General features: G+C 37.0%; 1 protein-coding gene across 1 annotated transcript in view; it reads left to right on the top strand.

Annotated features, from left to right (window-relative positions):
- The first annotated feature begins 1077 nt into the window (after positions 1 to 1077).
- Positions 1078 to 23252, top strand: part of ZBTB20 (zinc finger and BTB domain containing 20) — a 53600-nt gene continuing 31425 nt past the window's right edge. Inside the window, exon 1 of the mRNA XM_027865990.1 lies at positions 1078 to 1261. The gene's annotated coding sequence lies outside the window, so the exon portion shown is untranslated. The remainder of the gene's footprint in view (positions 1262 to 23252) is intronic.

The following is a 23252-nucleotide window of genomic DNA, read 5'->3' as shown; positions in this document are numbered from 1 at the left end:
CCTGTTGAACTAGAAACATATCATGCCAGGTCTTGATATCGCTACACTGTAAATGCTTTAGAATATGAATTTTAAATTCTCATTACAATAAATCATTCCAGAACATTCCATATAACAAGTCTATTCCCATACCCATAGAAACAATATGCTTAGTTGATCTGGTTACAAATTTGAAACCATAAATAATCCTTCTAGTCACCATCCATGGAAGACTGTAACAAAGGACTTTTGTTGGTGTTGTTTTGATTATAAGTTGGGCAGGAGAGCCGAGCTGACCTATAACTGAGCTCTTTAGGTTTCTTTCTCCTAACATCAAATAACAATTATCCTATAACTTCCCTTACCCTCCAAATATATTCCAGTCATCTAAATAAACAAAGCCCACCTAAACTCCCCAACTACCCATGAAAATAGAACATCACCCAAAGAAATCCTTAAGGGGATGGGAGTTAAGCTGTTCCTTCACCTACTTCATTTACCTACTTTTTCACCAATTCATCTCCTAATTCACCACAGAGTGGCTGCTACTTCATTTGAGGCCTGAGAACTGGGGATTTGCTTTCAAGTTATGTATTTAGTTTTAAAAATCAATACCACAAATAATTTGAGTATCCATAGGCTATGTTTCACAAGGGGAGTTTGCATGTTTTTAATCACACTGACTATTGCTGTGTAGATGGCTATAACTGTAAAAAACCTTCACTGGTATTTTTCCAGACCATGTTAGAACTATTATGAAAAAGGATGTGTTCTTGGATAATGTCAGCCATACGTAGCTCAAGTTGTCTAAAGTACTGGGACAGGGTCTTTTTTATGCAGTCAGCAGAGACCAAATGTGGAGCTGCTTGCTTGGCCCATATGCTTTAATGTGTTCCCAGTTAGGCCATTACTGGAGGGGAAAAAACAAGGATCAGCTTGTTTCAAAACAAGGGACATACAGGACCTCCTGTCTCTCTCCCCCACCCCCCACCCCCTTCAGAAAAAAAAAATCAAGTTATCTTTAACAGATTCTAAAAATGCCTTTTCCCAAATATGCAGTCAGTTCCTTCAAAGAGCCCTTTGTTTATTTTCAGGAAGAAACCCAAGACAGCTGAAAACCAGAAGGCATCTGAGGAGAATGAGATTACTCAGCCGAGTGGACGCAGCGCCAAGCCAGGCCTTCCCTGCCTGAACTTTGAAGCTGTTCCGTCTCCAGACTCAGCCCTCATCCACTCAACACATTCACTGACAAACTCACACGCTCACACCGGGTCATCTGATTGTGAGTACACCAATTCAGTGACAGTATCTTATGTGGTACTTAGAACAGTCTATTTCTTCTGACTTACTGGATTGCAGCAAACTATTTCCATTTGTGACCAAGGTTTTCCCTGCCACCATTTTTACTTGAAGTCTCCACTGATATTTAAAATATCATCATATATGTAGGATGATCACACCATTATATCACAGAGGGTTGTTTAAGTGAAAAAAAACTACATTTTCTTTCAGTCTGTTGACTTAGAAAGTAAGTTGTAGTATTACTTTTTAGTTATTCCTTTCTAGTGTCCCAGTACACTAAAACCCTACTTCCCCATTGACAAATTGAACGATACATTGTGAACCTCAGAAGTCTAGTAAGACCCCAGGATACATCCATTTTGAAAGTGTATGAAACATCTCAGATGCCCATTAGTTATTGGAATCCCATATTGCTTGTCTAAATTTTTCCCTTTAAAGTTTTTAATTGATTTTGAAGTGGTTAAAGGATAGCATAAATTTAACAGAAGAAAAGGAAATGGTTTCCAAGAATTCAGAAGCCACCCAGACTTCACTTAAGCCAATAAGATTTCAGGTTAAAAATATTTTTTAATTAAAAAAAATGCCTGAGGGCTAAATTTGGAAGTGGGCAGCCTAATGAGCTCTTCCCTATTGAAATCACTTCATTGCTGTTTATTTTTGCTGTCTTCCCACTGATCTGGGAGCCACTTCTCCAAATTCTATTTTAAGAAAGTTGATAAATCACGTTTAGGAGATTTTTTTTATTTTATTTTCTGGAACCTTACCCAGTGCCTGAAAGCAGAAACAAGTATGTAAGACAATGGAAAGGAGGCAGTGTAGAATGTCTTTGGGGTTTGGTTCCAAAGAAAATTCTTTTCAGTTTCAAGATATAGCTCTTGGATCTGTGTGTTTAAAGAATATTAATAACAGGCAAAGAACTGGCAGATATGCCTCCCAGTGAATGAAATAAAAAAAGCCTTATTTTCAAACAAGGGTGGCATTAATCCCATTCACAAAGATCAAAGTATTAGTGAGAAGATGAGATTCCAAATCTCTCATCGATATTTTCCCAACAGTACAGATGTAAAACTATGCAGGAGACCTCCAAAAAGAAGCCAAAAGTTAGATGAGCTTAACATCTTCCTTACCTATTCATCCGTTCTCCGTGGATAGAGGGTAAAACTTAACAGGCAAAGATTTGGTGAAAAAAACTTGTAATCTTGCCTCAGCTGAACTGAGGACGCTTACCAACTTTTTTTTAACTTTATTTTTTTTCAACTAATGAAAATCCACCTTATTTCTCTCCCTCCCATTAAAAAAGAAAGAAAAACAAAACTCTTGTAACAAATATGCATAATCAAGAAAAACAGATTATTCCACTGGCCAGGTCCGAAAGTATATGTCTCAATATGCGCCCTGAGTTCATCACCTCTCTATCAGGAGTATACTTACCAACTGATACGGGAAACTAGTGGGAAAGGGAGAAGTAACCTGATATTCAAATTTGTACTTCTTTAAACTCTGAGGTCAGCTGACTTTTCTGTACAGATGCCTATGGGAAGAGAGGAAGAGAAAGGGATAAGCATTTATTAAGCGCCTGCTATGTGCGAGGCTCTGTTAAGTGCTTTACAAATATCTCATTTGATCCTCATCAGTAACTCTAGGTTATTGTTGTTCAGTTATTTCAGTCGTGTCTGACCCTTTGTGACCCCATGTTGGTTTTTCTTAGCAGGTATTGGAGTGGTTTGCTATTTCCTTCTCTAGTTCATTTTACAAATGAGGAAACTGAGGCAAACAGGGTTAAGTTGCTTGCCCAGGGTTACATAGCTAATAAGTGTCTGAGTCCATGATTGAATTCAGGAAGATGAGTCTTCTTGATTTCAGGCCTGGCACTCTATCCACTGCACTACCTGGCTGCCTCAGTAACCCCTAGGAAGTAGATGCTATTATGATCCTCCATTTTACAGTAAAGTGAGGCAGTTCAGTGATGTGCTCAGGATCACATAGCTAGTAAGTGTCTGAGGCCACATTTGAACTCAAGTCTTCCTGACTCCATGTTCAGATGCTGTATCTACTGTGCCACCTAGCTGCCTTTAGGAGACTAGAGGCAGGGATATTTTTCTGTGGTCCACCATGCTTGAAAGGATAACCCTTTTGCCTGACAGTTTCCATTCTTGTAGTAATCACAGTAAAGATTGGAAAACAACACGGCATTGTGCCCACATATATGTGTACATTCTCTTCTTATCTCCCAGGAAGGTGGCACGCTGCTGAGTGTGGAGCCCATGTCTTTCCCATATTGAGCTTCATGATGTGGCTCTGTTCCATAGGAACAATAACATATAGTAGCTTTGATCCAGACCTGCCACAGGAAAAATTAATTGTTCTGATAAATAGAAATACACTTACCTTATTCAACATTGTACTTTACCACATATCTCTTTATTAACCCCAAAGCTTGCCATTATCCTAAAATATGCACAGAGGCTTCTCTTTATCAGCTGGAATGATGTGACCATGGTATTCCCAATACAGTAATACCCCACTAATTCAAAAGAAGCTAATAGATTTCTGCCCAATAGGATGACTGACAAAAGTAGAGGGTGAAGAAGAGGGAGGAAAGAAGAATCACCATCTCTTTGTAGGGTTCTTTTTTTGTTGTTTGTTTATTTTCAAGATAGAGTCTGTCCCTCTGTTCCAACCTGCTATTTTGTTTGGTTTTAGTTTTCTCTAGGAAAAAAATATATTTAGGTTCTAGTTTGTCCTGCTTTGAGACTCAAAATCAAATTGTAAAATAGTTTTGGGAAAGATTCACAGAAATCTGTCTATTTGAAGATTTTCTGAGGCAGGAGGCAAGAGAGGCTTATTTTAAAATAGTTAAAGTTTTTGGATGATCTACTTACATTCAAGAGTTTTATCTTTCTTCCCAAGTCTTATTCTTGCCATAGATCAATTTAAAATCTTAATTTCTGTAAGGTAAAGGCTTCAGTTCCCATTTATAACTAACAAATTTGGGGCATTTAAAAATAGTGCCCTTGACATGTTAGTCTCCTTAACTTCAGAAACATTCACTAGGGTGTGGTGTTCTGAGCATTCACAGGTTACTGAATTTTTATAGCACCTTTCTGTTTGCCATGTGCTTGACAATATTATTCTTAGTCGTTCCTTATAATATCCTTTTTCTGTCAGTCACTATCATTCTTCCCAATTTACCGATGAAAAAACTGAGAAAATTGACACCCAGCTTGATGAAATGACTTAGGGTCAGGTTAATGAAGCAAATTTATTGGTTGTAGCTGGGAGCATATGGTTTCTTCTCTCTCTGCTGTGCTGCAGATTGCACCCCTCTCCTGTATGTCTTGCACCCCTCTCCTGTAGTTCTTTGCTATTGATCACCAAGAGAGTCAGGCATGAAAATGTGAGTAGATTTCTCCAAACCCTTCACCCCAAATGGAAAATAACTCCAGGCACAAGACCTATTGATTAAAAGCATAATTTTTCTATATAGTGGTCAAAACATTATTATTACAGCAAAAAGATGACAAATCTGAGCTCCCAAGTTCTCAGCCAGTCATTTAGCCCACTAAACCATTCTAAATTCTGCAGTAATCCCAATAATATACAGAAGGAAAAAACAAAAATCAAAAGAAATGTCGTTGAGGAGTCCTTTTCCTAAATGATAAAGTTAATATATCTTCTGAAATTTTTACCAATTTTAAATGTACTTACTAACATATTTGTCCTGCAGTGAGCAGTTTAGACTGCATCTAAACTTGCCTCCTGCTCACACATTTCAAAAACTTAACTGTATAAACAAATTCAAATAATAATAACGCACAGCGCAATGGTGTGCTTTTGGAACACCCGGAATAGGAAAGCCACAGATGTTTAGGACTGAGCAGTTTTAAACTCTAAATGGAGAACCTGAGCTGGGTTGGTGCTGTCATTAAATGTTTCAACAGAGCTATTAAACGCAGAACATTATTAAGCAGATGACACCCAGTGTTTGAGAAGGCTTCCTCGTTTCTTTGTCAAGTTCAGACAAACTATAGAAATATGCATCTGTGACAGAAATAGCCCCAGATTTTTCTCACAACTTTCAAATAGGAATACGGACAAGAAGAGCAGATTCTTCTTTACTTTGCTTCTCTGAGATACCCTGCTTGGTAGAGTCCCTGCTCTCAGACAAATTATATCCTCTGTTCACTGCTGTATCTGCACAGTTAGTTAACTTTCTGGTATTTTACTCTGTCCACATCAGACTTTCTCGTTTCTGTGTCCTTGCCAAAATATACTTACACATTAGCAGTTTTTTGTTTTTTATTTTTAATTTAACCTTTACACGTTAACAAACTGTTGTGTAGGTGGGTTTAACTTTAGCTCTGGAGATAGTATGATTTCACTGTAGCTTTATACTGTAGAGAAGATTATGGTAAGCTTTTGATTTTCTCTCTCTTCATTGGTGTCCACCCGCCTTCCCCCCCCCCCCCCCACCCCAGCCTGTCCTTCTGCCTCGCTAATCCATTCCCTGTGTTTAAAATTTTTAGTACTTTGTTCGTTTTGAACTTTTTAAGGCATTTTTTTTTTTGAGAAGAAAACAAAGATTTTTTTTTAATGTCAAACTCCATTAATGCCACATTAAGGCTGACATTTTAATTACACAAAAGTCAGGAAATGCAAAGTTTGGGTTCCCACAGCAACAGTAACTGTCCCCTCGAGTGTCCGCATCACAGCAGAGTCTTTCATGCTTGGATTACACAACACTGGGCATAGGGACATTGTTTCTTACAATGTATATGGAGAATAACTTTTTTTTTCTCTCTCTCTCTGTCTCTCTCTTTCTCTCTCTCCTTCTCTCTCTATCGCTATCTGTCTGCTCTCTGTCTCCCTTTCTCTTTCTGTCTTTGTCGCTCTCTGTCCCTAGCTTTCTCTTTGTCTCTTTCTCTCTCTGTGTCTGTGTTTTTCACTCTCTCTCCCCCTCTCTGTGTTTCCTTTCTGTTTCTGTGTCTCCATCTTTCTTTGTCTCTGTGTGTGTCTCTCTCCCTCCTCCTTTCTGTCTTTCTCTCTGTTTCTGTCTCTGTCTCTCAACTAATTGAGGGTCTGAGCCTTTTGCTTACCCCCCAGAACAACACAGATATATATACTATCACAAAGTGAAAGACTACTGCACTGTGTGTGCCCACGGACAGAATTAAAGTTGCTGCGGGAACATTAACTCTGATTTCTGGACTTCCGTGCCAGTCACATTTAAACCATAATGCTTTAATTTTTGGCATGCACTAAATGTGCATTTCATGTACACAGACAGAAAGAAGCATAAAATGTATTTTAAAGAGCAATTAATTACTAACTTTGTGATTAAAAAACATTTGGTGCATGTTCCTTACCATTTAGCATCAGCTGCTGGTCTTAGCCAGGCCTAATAGATGACATACTGTGTCTCATCCTGTATCTCAGATGTACTTACTGTATGTTCCTGTTCCTCTAGATAATTAATTCCCTTGGTAAAGCAGTAGGGGAAAAACGAAATGGAAGGAATATGCAAGCATGTAAATAGGGTAAAGGATATTTTGAAGGAAATTATTCACTTCTGTAAATAAGCCCCCTTATTTTCTGAATTAAAGAGCCAGGCAGTCTGATGAGTGGGTGTATACACAGGTTTCTGGACCTTCCCTCCATAACATATGGTCTAGAGTCAGAAGACCTACCCTAAAGCAGATTTCCACATGAGTGTTGGGTATGTCCACTGCAGAAGTGATTTGGTTGTTGTTGTATAGTGCATCCTCAGGTTCAAGGAATACTATGGCTATATTCCAGTATAACTTAAAAAAAAAGTTGTTGAGACTCAGGTGAGTGGAAGACTCCTCCAATAAACTTTAGAAAAGGAATAGACTTTAGAAAACCAGTCTTTTCTCCTGTAGTTTTGCCTCTTGGTGGGATGACTGTAAATAAATCTCATTCATGTTAGAAAAGAATATGATTTGGAATAACTACATGAAAAAGTGTTTACGACTAAAAGGAATTGGTAAAAGTACACAATAGAATTGCATCGTGACTGAGAATATATATGCCAGAGCATATAGAATGATTTCACTAAAAGGAATAAGCCTTCACTGAAAGGCTTAAGTAAGAGCCTTGGGGGGAAAGGGAGAGGGTTAGAAACAAATCAAGAATTTGAAACTGTATTGTACCTATATCTTTAAAATATCCGTTGGCACATAGCACTTTTTGTTAGGTTTTATTACATATGGTATTTAATATTTAAGAAAGAGACTTCACTCTCACAGGGCATACAGATTCTGATTTGCTTTTACTTGGCTGTCTGCATGTGCAAATATATTTCTTTATGAGTGAAAACTGCTCAAGCAAGTTTGAAGGCCTTTTTGGCAAGTTTGACTGTATGTGTTGAGAAAGTCAAACTAAAAGGCTGATTCAGTAGAAAATCTTCCATAACCTTTCCTAAGTACCTGCTCACATGAATAGGTTGAATTTTGTGCTGGAGGTGTTCAAAGACAGTATTTACAACTATAGATCTATGTTTGGAAGATGCCAAAAAAATAAGAAGGTTTTTGGCAAAAAAAAAAAAACAACTTATAAATGTTCAAATGTATAATCAAACAAAAGCTTCATTTGGATTCAAATGCATGTATCTCAGCAGATGTGTCTAAACTAACTGGAATCCCAAAGGAACAGCTGAACTGGATTTTGGTATGTCTTGATAGCTGAAAGAGTTATTCTTAGACTTTGGAAGGACAAAAATGGTCCATCTGTGAAGTACTGTAATAGAGACATGGCAAAAAACAGCGTCTTCTAAAAGAGTTTATTTATGGAATTCAGGACAAGTTGGACAATTCTGAAAAACACTTGGGGTTCACACTAATTTATTGTAACCAAACTAGAATGGCGTAAGCTACTTGATGGCAGGTATTTCCTTTTCCTCTCCATATTATAGCCATTGCAAAGAAATCAATTATAGAAGCTTCCATAGCATAGCTATGTGATCAAATTGTTCCCCACCCTCAAGAATCTCATATATCTATTATTCTGCTATACATAAAGAACCAGGTATTTGTCTTTTTGCTTCTAGTAGTTAACTAAAGTTTTCTTTACCTTATAATTAAACATTTTGGCTTTATGCCCCCTTCTTGTGGTTTCATTTCTTTAAAATAGATTTTCTCCCTATTTGTAATTTTTTTGTTATGGTTCCTTATTTACTAGTTTTTACACATTGCCTAGTACTTTGCATATAGTAGGTGTTTAATAAATAATTATGATGTCATTTCAGAAGCACCAACAAAGTATCTTTCTTTTGAGCATTCTCCATTTTTTTAATATCATTCATTCTCATCCATTTGTGGGGAAGGAGATAGGTGGTGAAGAAGAAGGAAGAGGGAGATAAGCATTTATATAGTACCTACTGTGTGCCAGGCACTGTGCTAAGCCCTTTACAAATATTATCTCCTTTGATCCTCACAACAAACTGAGAAGTCATTGTTGTTATTATTCCTGTTTAACAGTTGAGGAAACTGAGGCAGATAGAAAGTAAGTGATTGTCCCAGGGTCACATAGCTAGTAAGTGTCTGAGGTTGGATTTGAACTCGGGCCTCCCTGACTCCAAGCCCAGCACTCTATCCACTGTGTCACATAGCCACCCCTGAGAGCATAATTATTTTAAAACTACATTTCTTTTAAGTTTGTCACAATCTCCCTCTTGACATGAAACTTGACCTCTTCTTATGGTACTCTGTTTAAACTGATTGCTGTTAATGTCTTCTTCCCAGTTACTTCCTTCACTAATACCTGGTTGTCTGTCACATATCAAGCTACAGTGACCTTCTTCTTAGTACTTTCAAGCCTTGGCTCAACTAAGCATTGAAACAGTTTATATTTGATTATACTTACTCATTGTGATTATTCTACCAGCTATGGCCAATACAAATCTTCTTAAGAGACACTTTGCTTATCCCACTTTAAAAAAAATTACCAAATAAACAGTAATGGGAATTTTAACATTTTTAACATTTTATAGGTGCTCTCTCCCATCACATATTTAGTAAAAACTAGAAAAGACAGGGGCAGCTCTGATGATGACAGACTACAAATCTCACCAACAGAAATGTCAAAATGAAAACAATCTGGGCCTGGAAAAAAACAGTTACCTGTAGATATCCCAATAGAATCTCAGGTTTGGAAGAGACTTCTAACCCAAACCAAAACTGAACTCTTCCATCAACATGCTCCTGGCATTTAGCTAGTCCATTTTTTTTCTTATTAAACCCCCCCCCCCCCAAAAAAAAACCACCTCTTATTTTCAAGTTGATTTATTATTGCCTGGTACTCTATCTGCAGCCACCCTAAGTTATTCCCCTTAACATTTATAATCATGTAGTGATGATTATTTCCTCCATATATTGGTTGATAACTCTATTTTTAGGGTTCTATTCCTCATCTTGCCATTTTATCTCTTACTATAGTGTATCTTTAATTCTTATCTGCAGCTGCTAGTGACAATTTCATATGTGCTTCCTCTGCCCATGGCAAATTTCATTATACAAAATTAGCGCTCTTCCATATCTGTCAGCGATTTCCACAACCAAATTTAAATAATCCTCCACACATACACATACATCTACTAGTGCCCTCAGGGCTATATTTTCTAGGTAGAATAAAGAACATGCTTGTAGATTTTTTAATGTGGCCCTTCTTTCTACCAGTTTTCAAGAAGGCACCATCCACGTCTTTCGTTGCCATTATTAATATACTGCAACTTCACCAACAAGTTGTTTCTTTTTTGCTTTTCTACTGATTCCTTAATCATCATTTTCCCTAATGGTCGCATACTGTTTTCTTACTGTTTCTCAGCTTGTGATGGAAATGACATTTCTAAGGTAAAGGTGCAGACCTGAAACCATCCACTCAGGAAACATGTATTAAACGTTCCCTAACAGTATGAAAGAGACTGAAGAAGTAGGAAAGACTGTCCCAACAACAAGGAGCTTGCTGACCAGATGAGAAGACAACCTAGAGAATAAAAGCAAGTGTAAGATTACAAAGTCCAATCAATGGGTCAGAGAACAGCAAAGTAAGCAAGTGATCCCTATGGGAAGGAGTTAGCAAAGAAAAGCTTCCTGGAGAAGCCTTGGATCTAGGATTGAAGAACATATGTGATCTGCATTGATGGAGAGTAGGAGAGAGAAGGTGAAGAGAGGAGCAAGAGGAAAAACAATCATAAGTGAGATGGTTTGGGGTGGAAGCCAAGTAGTCTGACGTGGCTCGAATAAAAGAATCACAATGGGGAATAACAAACAATGATCAGTAGGCATTAGGATTTAATAAGACAAGTGATTTCATCAGTCTAGACCTGGGCACTCAGACCCTATTATTACTCAAAAAAAAGCAATCCAGAGAATGTCAATAACCACCAGCCCTTATATCTACTTTCTCCACTCTAAAATTTTATGAGAATAATCTACATATGGTTGAGGATATCCTTGATGTAGGTTTGAGAATAGAACAGGGAGTATTTTACAAATGGTGTCCCTCAGCAGAACAGTCCTTGTATAGCTGACCAAAAGGTGTAGCAAGATCTTACTTTGCTGGTTGTTTGTTGACTTTAAAAAAAGCGTTTGTTTTGAGAGAGGAAAACTGCTTTCAAAGCTCTGCTCCAACTGGATATCTCCCACATATATCAAAATCATATGAGATTCCTTGAGAAAAACAACAACAAATATAGCTTTGTTCAACAATCTGCTAATACCAATCACAGCATAAAATAGGAAGATGTATATTAACCAAAGATTTTTGCCACTTTCAGGGGGATGCCTATCACATAATCCAAATAGAAGAGGGATTCCCTATAGATACAGTAGGATGCCATTTTGCTAGATCATATTCATGGATAATAGTGTGCCTGTGGCATCAAGACAGCATGACAGAGTCTGCTTTTTAGCATTTAAAAACCTTCACAATATGACCCATGCCTATTTTTTCAGATATTAACTCACTTTCAAGGTCTCTATGGTGCTCACATTCTTGCTGTTCTTCACGTGACATTTCATCTCCAGGCCGTCAACCTGTACATAGATTGCCCTCTTTCCTCTTCTCCATCTCTTAGAATCTCCCTAGCTTCCAACGAAAAACTCAGCTCAAAAGGCCTTTCCTGATCCCCCTAGATTCTAATGCCTTCTCTCAAAATTACAGTATGTTTATTTTGTATATATTTTAATTTACTTCAATCAGCACATGTACATCTGTCCCTGATAGAATATAAGCACCTTGAGGGCAAAGACTGTTTTGTTTCTATCTTTGTATTCCCAATTCCTAGTACTGTGCTAGCACACAGTAGATGCTTAATAAATGTTTGTTAATTGATTAAAATGGATTAAAGCTCCCACCATCTCTGAAGAATTAAAAGTTGATGGTCATCTAAAGGGCAGTGGTGGGTGTGAGTAAACACATTACCAAAAAATATTTATTCATAAAGAATGTTTCAGAGAACTATGTAACCAGGAAAAAAAAAAGATGAGCTAGTCACGTATCAAGAATAAAGTATAACTTGTGCAGTTTGTGTGCTCCATTCTTATACACACAATGTCAAGAAAACTGGAATGCATATTGTGTGTCCTTTCTGTGGAGGATTTATAACAAAGAAGAACAGACATGGATGGTGTTCAGTATGTGTCCTTGTAGGAAGTACACATCAGTGAGATCAGAGGACCTTCCAAGTTTCATAGTATCAAAGTAAAGACCAAGGCAGATGGGAAGTCTCCATAATAAAGCTAAATCTATCCCACCTCCAGAAGCTAGAAACCTTTTTGGTTGAACCCATAAATGTCTGAGATACATTGGCTGATTGGATACAAATGGTCTGAGATACCATTTAAGTAATTATATTTGTGTAATGATTCAGGGGTGTTGAACTTGTGGCCTCAAGGCCATATGTAGCCTTCTAGGTCCTAGGGCCTTTTGACTGAGTCCAAGTGTTACCCAACAAATCCTTTTATTAAGGGAATTTGTTCTGTGAAGTGTGGATTCAGTCAAAGAATCTAAATTTTTTATTGTTTTTCAGAGGGTACCGAAAACCCTCTGACAGATGGCAGCTGAAATCACAATTATTGGGAGTGGGGGGATGGAGAGAACCACTGACTTCTGGGCACTATTACTAATGGGAGTTGTATCTAACAGTAAACTTCAGTGCTATTCAACTTAACAACATGGTTGTCTCTTCCAAACCAAAGGGATATAAATTTTTTCTCCAGGGAAGTCTGTTATTCTCTGTTTTTAAAACATCACAAATTTTAATCATATATAACATACCTGTGCAATTTGTCTTACTACTTCAGTGGACCTGTCATCTTGTTTGATACTCCCTCCAATAGGACAGATTTTAACTCATCCATGCCTTCTCAACCTGTTCAGGTCTTATCCATATCTTTGCATACATCCTCCACAGAGCTTTTACCTAGTTTGCTAGGGACCTTTCTTCTAGGTTTCTTCATATCATATGTGTACTATAGTAGCATGTGGCCTGACCAACTGTTATTCCTCATTCTCACTATATGACCAGCCTACCTTCTTTCTCAGTTATATATCTCTTTGATAATAATTTGTATGCAATTTCCTTTGGCAAACACATCTACCATATGTCTCTCTGCCTTTTGGAAGCCGTGTAATTTTTATTATTTACAGATAATGATGTTCCATGATTCATGGCCATATAGCATTACTGGACAAATACTAGTGTTAGAAAAATGGAATTTTGTTTCAGGGAGAAGCATGAGATGAAACTGTTGAGCAGTTTTCCAATGACAGTATGGTCATCTCTTTTCCCTCAGTTCAGTTCGGACCTCAGCTTATTTTCTCTGCAATGTTTGTCCAAGATATGTATCTTGATGGACCAGTTCAATAGTCTGTCCACCCAGTTGCTTATCATACCCTTGAAAATAGGAATTCTTCATCCACTTGGTTTTTACTGTTTGGATTATTAAACCAAAAGCTTTTGATTGTTTGTGAATCTCATTTACAGGGCTCTGTAATTTTCCATGATTTGATGCAATCGATGCAATCAGCATCTGCAAACATAATTTCCTATCTTTGTTTTCTCTAGTGCCATTTCTGCTTCCTCATGTAGCACATGCTAGAATCCAAATGCAGAGCCTTTGCTGTTGCTGATGTAGAAATTAGTTTGTTATAGAAATGTTGACAGACCTCTTCCATGTCTCATCTGTTTGTTGTCCTTCCAGTTTCATCTTTAAATGCTTTTGGGGTGGTCTGGCATAATTAGGTCTCATGCCAAGGTTTCTATATTGTTGTTTTCTTCCCTTTTGCTTCTTTCTGTTTCATGAGGTGACATTGTTCTTAATCTTCTATCATCTTCCTACGTGATATTTTGAAAATACTTTTATATTCTAAGCAGCTATTGCCTTGGGTTGTCATATCTCTCTGTTTCGCAAAGAGATCAAGTGTTTTTTGTTTTGTTTTTTTTTTAAACTTGCTGAGGTGGTTTTTCAAGGCTCTTTTGACCTTCTTTGCAACAGTTAAGTTGCTTTTTACATCAGTTTAACTTCCATAGGAAAAATGATTCCTATCTCAAGTCAACAAAAGTTTCTTTATTCATTTGAACACATATTTCCATTTTTTTATATCAATAGCTTTTTAAAAACAGATCAGGTTCAGGAACTGGAGCTGTTTTAATTGTATGTTATGTCTTATTTTTCATCTTTACCTTTTCTAATAATTTTGTACTGATTTTTACCTTTGCTTTAACAAATCAATAGTTTGACTATATACAGACCTGCCTATATAATGGTATATTTATGTGTGTATGTATGTATGTGTATGTATATGTATACACATAATATACACATATATAAAGATACATATGTGTTTATGTATTTGTATGTAGTATGTATCTTTTCTAAACTTTGTATCTTTCTGTGCACTTGAGGGCCAGAATACACCTTATAAATGATTGGTGTGGTGTAGTTTAGGTGTTCATATGTATATCATGATCAGAACCAGTAACTGTGGTTTATGGTCCCTTTATGCCAAATTGTCAAGGTAACACTGAGGAAACTTTCATGTGGCTGACTATCATAGCACTCAGCATTTTGTAGGTGCCCAATATATTGGAAACAGCAACTTATTCGTGTTTAATAGTAGATATCATAGCATTGATTCATTCATTCTACATTTATTGAATGCCTGCTACATGCAAGACAGGATGCTAGATGCTTTCCTAAATACAAAGTTGTACAAAACATTGCCCCTAACCTGAAGGGAGCTTATACTCTAATAGGGCAGGAGAGGTCTCTATATCAATCAGTCAGTAAACATTTATTAAACAGGTACTATATGCCAGGCACTATGTTAAATACTGGGGAAACAAAAGGAGTCAAAAGATAGTCCCTGCCCTCAAGGAACTTGCAGTCTAATAGAGGAGATAACCTGTAAACAAATAAATACAAAGCAAGCTATATAAAGGATAAACAGGAAATAATTAACCAAGGCAAGGCACAGAAATTAAGAGGAGTCCAGGAAGGCTTCCTGTACAAGGTGGGATTATGTGTAGGTGACAGTTACATATATGTCACAGGACAGCTTATCCAGTCAGAGATATGCAGTCCTCTCTTCATAGACAAATTGAATCTGTGAATGATCAAACTGCATTGAAATCTGATTTGGCCTGAATGCAGAGGCATGGTTTACTTGTTATTTGTAAGATGATTAGGCACTTTGGCAACAATGTCAATATTTTCTAGTACCACTCTTACCAGGGGCATCAAATATTTCAAATTTTTTCACCTAATTTCAGAATTCCAATGGGGCTGCAATAATCATGGCCCCTTGAAGTAACTGGAATTGGTTAAGCATTGAGAAAGATTCTTTAGTAAACTGTCAATTCCACATTAATGACACCTGCATGAAGACATTGAAGAGAGGGCAGAATATGGGATGAGTTGTTTATAGGGAAGGGTATTTCCTGATAGCCGGATATTTGTGTCCTAAAGTGTGGAATAAGATGTGACTTTAGTTTTCATAAGAATTCATAGCTAGTTTGATTTTCAGTGTTTACTTGCCAGTTTCCCTAAGGAATGCTAAAAGTTTATTTCATCTTAAGTAAATCCAGTATATTAAAGTGTATATTTACAAAACATTTTAGAAGATAATTCATTTACCAAAGATTCTTCATTCAATAGCAACAAAAACAAAATTCAAATGACAAGCTCCTCTAGTATATTTAAATTGTGATTCAATTTACAATAATTTAATTTACGAAGGAATATAGAATAATAAATTTAGAGCTGGAAGCAACCTTAGTCCAAATCTTCATTTTACAGTTAGGGAAACTGAGGCCTAGAGTTGTCTTTTTTCTGGAATGCTTATTTCAGAAAGGGAGGTGTGTGTATATTACTTTATCTCATGGATTTTACTCTTGAAATGTTTAGTGTTATAGAAAAGGAGTTGGGATTTTTTCCTGTATTCATAGTTTTACTAAAAGGGTTATGAAGAAATTCCTAAGGCCTGATATAAATTGAGCTTACAGAGATCCAAGAAGCTGATGAATTGTGAAGCACAAAATTTAAGACTTTATAAATGCATTAAGGCAGCTATCTGTACTTTTTAGAGTCTAGCCCATTTTTCTGATCTCATTGCCATTACAACCAATTACAATGCCAAGTAATATAGTGTTGTTTTTATTTGTAGATGGGTTATGTAGGGCATGTCAGCTCTTAGGAGAAAAAATTTAAGAATCACTAGTTAATTGAAAGAATATTGGGCTGGGAATCAAGTTCTAGGATACAGTGTTGTAATGTACCAGTGACTATATGACATTAAAAAAGTCATTTAAATGCATTATACCTTGTTTTCTTTATCTGTAAAAAGGGCATAATAATGCCTGACCCTAGTTTGACTGTTATTCTGAAATTAAAATGAAATAATAATGTGAAAGTACTTTGAAGAAAAGTGAATGATTAGTATATATTTCTTATTTCCCTGTTTCTCTATTTGTAGCATAAATTTAGCTTCCTTTTAGCTAGTTAGAACTATTGATAATAGTGCCATACTTTGATGTGACACTCATTATTTGAAGGATCTTCTTGTCTTCTTAAGAGAATTTCACATTCACTCACTTATTCTCACAGTCTATCCTATGTAACAGGTAGATAATAAGTTTTAATATAGTCTTCAAGGAATTGGATTAAATGCTTTGCATTCTTGCTTTCCAAAGTAATCATGCTGTCCTATGTTCTGCTTATAGAAACTTTGGCCTTTTTTTCACATTCATGGCTTTTGTAATCTCACTCCAATTTAACATACCCATTAGACTTTTTTAACCTCCCCAAATGTTCCTTTTCAGAGACTAATCTTTTTTTTAAGTACCGTGGTCTTTCAACCCCTTTCTGAAATGCCTAATTCAAGTAGATTGGTAGCCATTCACTGCTGAGCCCATGGGTTGTTCTGCCATCTTCTTTCAGTTCCTTTTTGTCAGTAGGTATCTGCAAGTTCAACATATTTTTCCTCAAATTTGTAGTTAATGTGTTTCTTGGGGATTTATTACTCTCCTTAATGGCTAAAAGCATTCCTAAGCATGCTACAGACCCATAGACTGTGGTGTGTAGACACAAACTGTCTGTGGCTTAGTATTGCCTCAGTATTGTGGAGCCAACTAAATTAAATGCTATTTTGATATCCCATTAAATTATTTGTAAAGCCACATAGAAGAAAAAAAAAAGACCTCACTGCTACTGGAAGGTGTATAAAGCTCCATATAGAAAGAACTTTTGAATATGAATGTTTGTAATCTTTTAAATTCACAGTATTTCACAGTAGATGTCAAAATGTACTTTGAAGAGTTTCTCCATTTTCTCATCTTCCAAAATAATTTCTTTCTTTGTTCCCATTCACTTGTCCTGTGTATTTTAGCCAGGTTTATGCTAATCGGTTTTATGCTAGGAACTAACACAATGTTAAATCAATGTATACAGAATTGGCAAAAAACAAAATTAGGCATAGGCTTGGTCCCACATGAAGAGTCAAAAAGATCTGAGTAATCAGCCTAATTGTTCAACTCATTCCTTGCAGTATACCCTTGGGTGATTACCACCTCTTTCTATCTATGCCTTAGTTTACTCATGTAAGATGAGGAAGTTGTTTAGTCCACACTTGAAGGATCTGTAATTGAGTCAAGCATTGGGAACCCTTGGTGTGGGAACTCTTTCTATCCACCGCAGACTGCAGCCAGTCTTTGACTTGGTAGAAGACATAAAGAGTTGCTTGAGTCACCCGGCAGAGGCATGATTTGAATCCAGGTCTTCTTGGCCCAGCCCAGTCTGTGTCCCCCATACAATGCTGCTAAATCTTTGCTCTAAATCTCAATGTTTGCCCTAAATCTCAAAATAGTTTTTGCTGCCTGCACATTAAATGGGCTGCCTTATGAATTCAGAAGTTATAAGGTCTCTTCTAATTCTGATACGCTGTTATTCTTTGATTCTGTGATTTGAAAGAATGTTATGAGTCTTAGCCACCAGATGGCAGTGATGAGCAAGAAAGGCCAAGTTGGCAATCATCCTCTGACCCAGAAGACCTATCTCTGCTTTCCCAGACAACCTACTCTGTCCTCATTCCATGGATGGAGATTCCCAAGCATCTCTCTCTCCCCTTCAGGGCTGTGGCTTTCACCCTCCAAGCAGTTTACTCTCTCTTCCCTTCATAAGGGTATGGCTTTCTTTCACTTCCTACATGCCAGCCATGTAGCCTTTCAGATATTGAAAGGTAGAAAGGAAGGAAGGAAGAAAAGAAATTGGTTTTGCCCACTTGCAGTTTTAACAACCGTAAGTATCTGGGTTTTTTTCTGATATTTTTATAGGTTTGCTGGTCTAGTACCAACCCTTCCTAAATAGCTCTGAACCCTGGCCTAATTAGGTCAGAATATCTCTTGAATACTCCCCTTTGTGGTTTTTTTCCTATCATCTGCTTACTTCAGTACCGAGTAAAGTTGAGTAGCAGCTTGGATTTTGTTAGCCAACATTTAATGTCAGATTAGAAATATTATAAATCAAAGAGAACATTTAAGGGAAAGATGAGGACCATACATGAAGAAATTAATTAGTACTAGGGAGACTTACTTCTTCTAGAGTAGAGAAACAGGAAGGGGAAGGAGAAAGAAGAAAAAATTAGCACTCTTCTCCCCCACTCACTCTGTGTCATTATGTTGTTGTTCATTCATTCATGTGTCCAATTCTTTATGTCCCATGGACCACAGCACACCAGGTCCTTCCATCTGTGTCATTAATGCACAGAAATTTTCATAATGCAGTTTCTGTTTGTAATCTTCTGTGGTCTCTCCTCCAGTCTGGCACAGAATTTCCTTCAACTCCCATCATAACATCTTCATGTTGTTTCCATTTTATTGGCTTCCTGATTCCTCCTGCTTTCTCTGCTTCCGTGTTCTTTTTTACCCATAAGTCCTTATACCAAAGGTTGAAAGGAGAGGGAAGCTAAACTTGGGATTCTAGATCAGTTCATTCAGACCAGCACCAAGGGTCTCTTGAATCATGGTCCCCTGTGGGCATGACCAAAGACCAGCTATATATGTGTTGGTAAGAAAATAGGGGGAAATATGGAAAATGAAAAAAAAAAAAGACAATCTCTCATCATCCTTGTAGACAAGATAGAGATGGGATACTTGATAATACTGTCAAGTGGATTTAGATATGGTTGAATAACCAGACCCAAAGAGTAGTAATTAATGGACCAATGTTATCTTAGAAGATAGGGTTTAGTAGAGTCCCAGGGAACGTGTCTTAGATCCTATACTGTTCACTCTTTTTACTAGTCAATTGGATAAAATTGCGTATGACATGCTTATAACATTTTTAGATGATACAGAGCCAGGCAGTATAACTAAACACATTGGATGAAAGGATCAAGATCCAAAAAGACTTAAAGAGAATAGAACACCAGGCTGATTCTAATATGGTAGGACTTAACAGTGATCAATGAATAGTCCTACACACACACACACACACACACACACACACACACACACACACACACAAGAAACTTTATAGGTTCAAGATTGGTGAGGTATGGCTAGATAGCAGTTTATCTGAAAAAGAACTGGGGTTTTTACTGGAATTTGAACACTCTATATAGAGTCAGGAGTATGACTTGGTAGTCAAAAAGTTAATGGAATCTTAAGTCACATTAATAGAATGTCCAGAATCATCTAGATGATAGTCTGTATCCTCCCTGGTCAGGAGTTGTATGTTCCATTTTCGAGTGCCACATTCTAGTAAAGACATTGATAAGCCAGACAATTTTAAAAAGAGTGGCCAAGATAGTAAAGGGTCTCATGATCATGACATTGAAAGAACTGAGACCTAAACAAAAAAAAAAAAAAAAAGATTTAGGAGAGAAATTATAACTATCTTCTAGAATTAGAAGAGAATTTATTGTGGGAAAGGAATAAATTTGTTCTGCTTAACCCCAGGAAAAATGAGTGGAAGCCATACAAAAGCAGTTAACAATTAGAGCTCTTCATAAGTGCAGTGAGCTACCTAGGGTAACAATAGACTCCCCTTAACTTGTCATCTACAGAGAAAGAATGGATGGCCACTTGTTAAGGATGCTGAGGATGGGATGCACAATAACTTATGAGTTGGACCTGAAATCAGGGACCTCTGAGGTCCCCGAACACTGAGATTCAATAACACCATCTTTCTTTAAAAAAACAAAATTGCTAATTTAATTGGAATTGGAAAGTGCTATAAAAATAGAAAGTGAGGATCTGTGATTATGAAAGACTCAGCATATTTAAAGTTCCAAGGGGCTTTCCCCTAGAAGTTTATATACTGGGGGCTAGGGTAGATATACATCTCCCTAAGAAAATGCAGTGGATCTCTGTGTGCCCATTCAGCTAGAAAAACAGAAACCATTTGTTGTACTAAACATTCATTCTATTTTCTAGAGAGGAGTTACAAGTAAATTACAAATAGCTTTCAGGAAAGCATCATATAAATATACTATTTTGTACTGGCATCTGTTAGTTACCAGCTTTGTTCCATTATAAATTACATTTCAGTAGTTGTGTATCTCAGTGAGGCAGCTAGGTGATGCAATGGATAGAGCATTGGACCTGGAGTCAGAAAGACCTGAATTCAAATCCAACCTCGGACATTTACTAGCTGTGTGACCCTAGACAAGACACTTTAATGTCTTTTGGCTTCAGTTTCATCAGCTATGAAATGGGGAGTAATAATAGCATCTACCTCCCACAGTTGTCATGAGGCTCAATTGAGGTAATATTTATGATGTACATAGTAGGCACTTAATAAATGCTTGTTTCCTCTCTTTAATAACATAATATAAACAACTCAAATAATAACAAAACTAGGAAACTGGAAACTATTGACCTTTTATAGAGGCCTTTTATGGACCTTTTATAGAGGCCTCCCTCAGTCCTTTTGAGTCTTATTCCCATTGAGGTCATCTGACACTTTCAGGATATTCTAAATATTTGAAATCAAAACTGGAGTTGGCTTCCCCTGATTCTGCAGCAACTGATTGTCAGTTTTCATTGGTTTTGCTTCTGAGTATAAGGTGCAGGAAAGGAGTACTAAACCTGGTGTCGTCAGATACAAGTAAATGTTGGCTCTGCCATTTACAAACTGTGTGACTGTGCACAGGTCACTTAGCCTTTCTTGGTGGCAGTTTTCTCATGTGTAAAATGATCAGATGACCTATAAAAGTTCTTTCCTGCCATGATCTGCTGGATATAGAAATTAAGCTTGATATTTAGGACTTTAATGATGATTGGAGATGGAGAAATAAACTAGAAAATGTGTAGCCAAAAAAGTCCAAACCACACATCTTGAGCGTAACTCCCAAGTCAGAGCTTTAAATAAGGAATTAATGAGTCAGATTTTCTACATTTCATATACAGTGTTCTTTGAATTACATATTGATAGTTATTCAATGGAATCCAAAGAAACAGATTAGTTGTACATCGTTTATGGAGAAAATATATGTAGGGATAAAAAAACTGAAATACTGTCCTACCATGAGTGGGTATAAGCAACAGAATTCTGAACTCCAGACATTTTAGCTGAAACATTCCACAACTAAGAGACCTTTAAAATGAAAAAGGAATCCTTTAGTGCAGTTCACCTCAGAACTATACCTTGACTAAAGCAGGAACACTTCAAGAAATCTTTTGAACAAAGATTCCAAAGAAGCAGCATTGAAGGAAATATAGGGTAAGGACAAATTCTTTACTGTTCCTCATATGCTATGCTAAATTTCGATATGCATTTTGCCCCAGAAGGATGGGCAGGAGAGGAGGGAACAGGGTAAGAAGGTGGTGTATTCATGAGCATTTCCCTTTTGCAATTGTACATACAGAGCTAGGAGATCCAAAGTTGTTTGGCAGATTTCTTCCTTCAGCAATCCTTCATTCAACAATCCTATAAAGCGGAGTATATTACAGATACCCCCTGGTTGTTATGCTTACAAAACAAAATAGCTTTCTGTTGGATGTAGACTGCTACATATTTTGATTCTAGTAGCAATATGGCAGGGTGAAGGTCAACTTGTGTAGTGTAATCTGGTGCCTGTTTTCAATAGCTATCACAGAAATAGATACTTATTTCAAGATGCTTAAACAGATGATTAGGTGAAAACTCTGACAAACCTTGAAGCATCTGAAAGTAAAGGTTTTCCCACTCCTGCCCCCTAACTCTGTAACATCCCACACCATTCTCAGGATCCCCATAAGCTTATCCATGTTTCAACCCTTCCATGGGGGCAATTTATGGCTGGGAAATAAATAATAAATGTGATAATTCATCTAACCAAGACACAGTGCTTGCGAAATTTGCCACCTCTGCTATACTATTCCAGAAAATTGACAAAAAATAGTGTAAGTGCTCATTACTACACCTGGGCCAAGGAATCAAAAGTTTGACAAAGAGTTTTTGAATTTTTATGCTAAAAGGAGATTGAGTCTCTCATCTATTGTGTTTCTAAAAGCACGAGGAAGAAAGATACATAGAAAAACTGTTTTCTGCTTGAAAGAATAAACAACTAAACATGAAGGGATGAGCTTACTGCTCCAGGATACTTAGCACATTGAATAAGAAAGCTAATTTTTTAAACTGGTTTGCCTTCCATTGCATGATTTCATATTCACTCAGCACCAGTTGCCATGTGCTACTAGCTGGTTTATATGCTTGGGCAAAGTACTGGAGCAGGGTGAGCAGTCAGGAAGAAGTCAGTGAAGGAAGAGTCAGGAAGGGAAGAAAGGAGACACTTGCACAGCTAATGATCTCTTTTGTGTTGGAGACTAGGTTTCAGGACATCAGTACTTTAAGAACACTATACCAGTGTCTCTTAAACTAGACTAGGCGCCCAGCATATCAGATAAGAATAGCACAATGGTATTTGGCCTACTCTACTTAAAGAAGGCATAGAGGAGAAAAACTGAGTAAAATTGAAAGGCATGTATATATGTAGCAGTAGGGTGGGGGGGTTGATTGCAAACTGCATTCAGTAGGGTTCTACAGATTAGGACTATACAATGTTACAGTCCTCCCAAGAAGAACCCACTAATTAAAATATTGTATAATGCTAGAGATGGACCTATAAATCCCAGAGATATGAGGATATATAACAAAATGTATCTCTCGCTGTATTGTTTCTGAAAATTAGCATAGAATTGCAGTATATAACAATAAGTACACTCATGAGGTTAGGTAAGAAAAACTATAAATAACTAGTGGAGGATGTGGAAGAAATGGGCTTATAATTGTGATTTTTTTTAAAGAAACAAACAGCTATTGGGCTATAATGATGACTTCATGTAACAAAGGTTTTCTGAGAAACTAGTGGGTCTGTGGAGCCTCTTTGAAATCTAATTATATTGCTCAGAGTTTTTTGTTCGTTTGTTGTTTTTTTTTACCATTGTTGTCTGAACATGTGTGGGGCTAAAC

The sequence above is a fragment of the Vombatus ursinus genome, unplaced genomic scaffold (assembly GCF_900497805.2).
Source record: "Vombatus ursinus unplaced genomic scaffold, bare-nosed wombat genome assembly UNPS02001419.1, whole genome shotgun sequence".
NCBI lineage: Eukaryota > Metazoa > Chordata > Mammalia > Diprotodontia > Vombatidae > Vombatus > Vombatus ursinus.
This window is presented reverse-complemented; position numbering and strand designations above follow the sequence as displayed.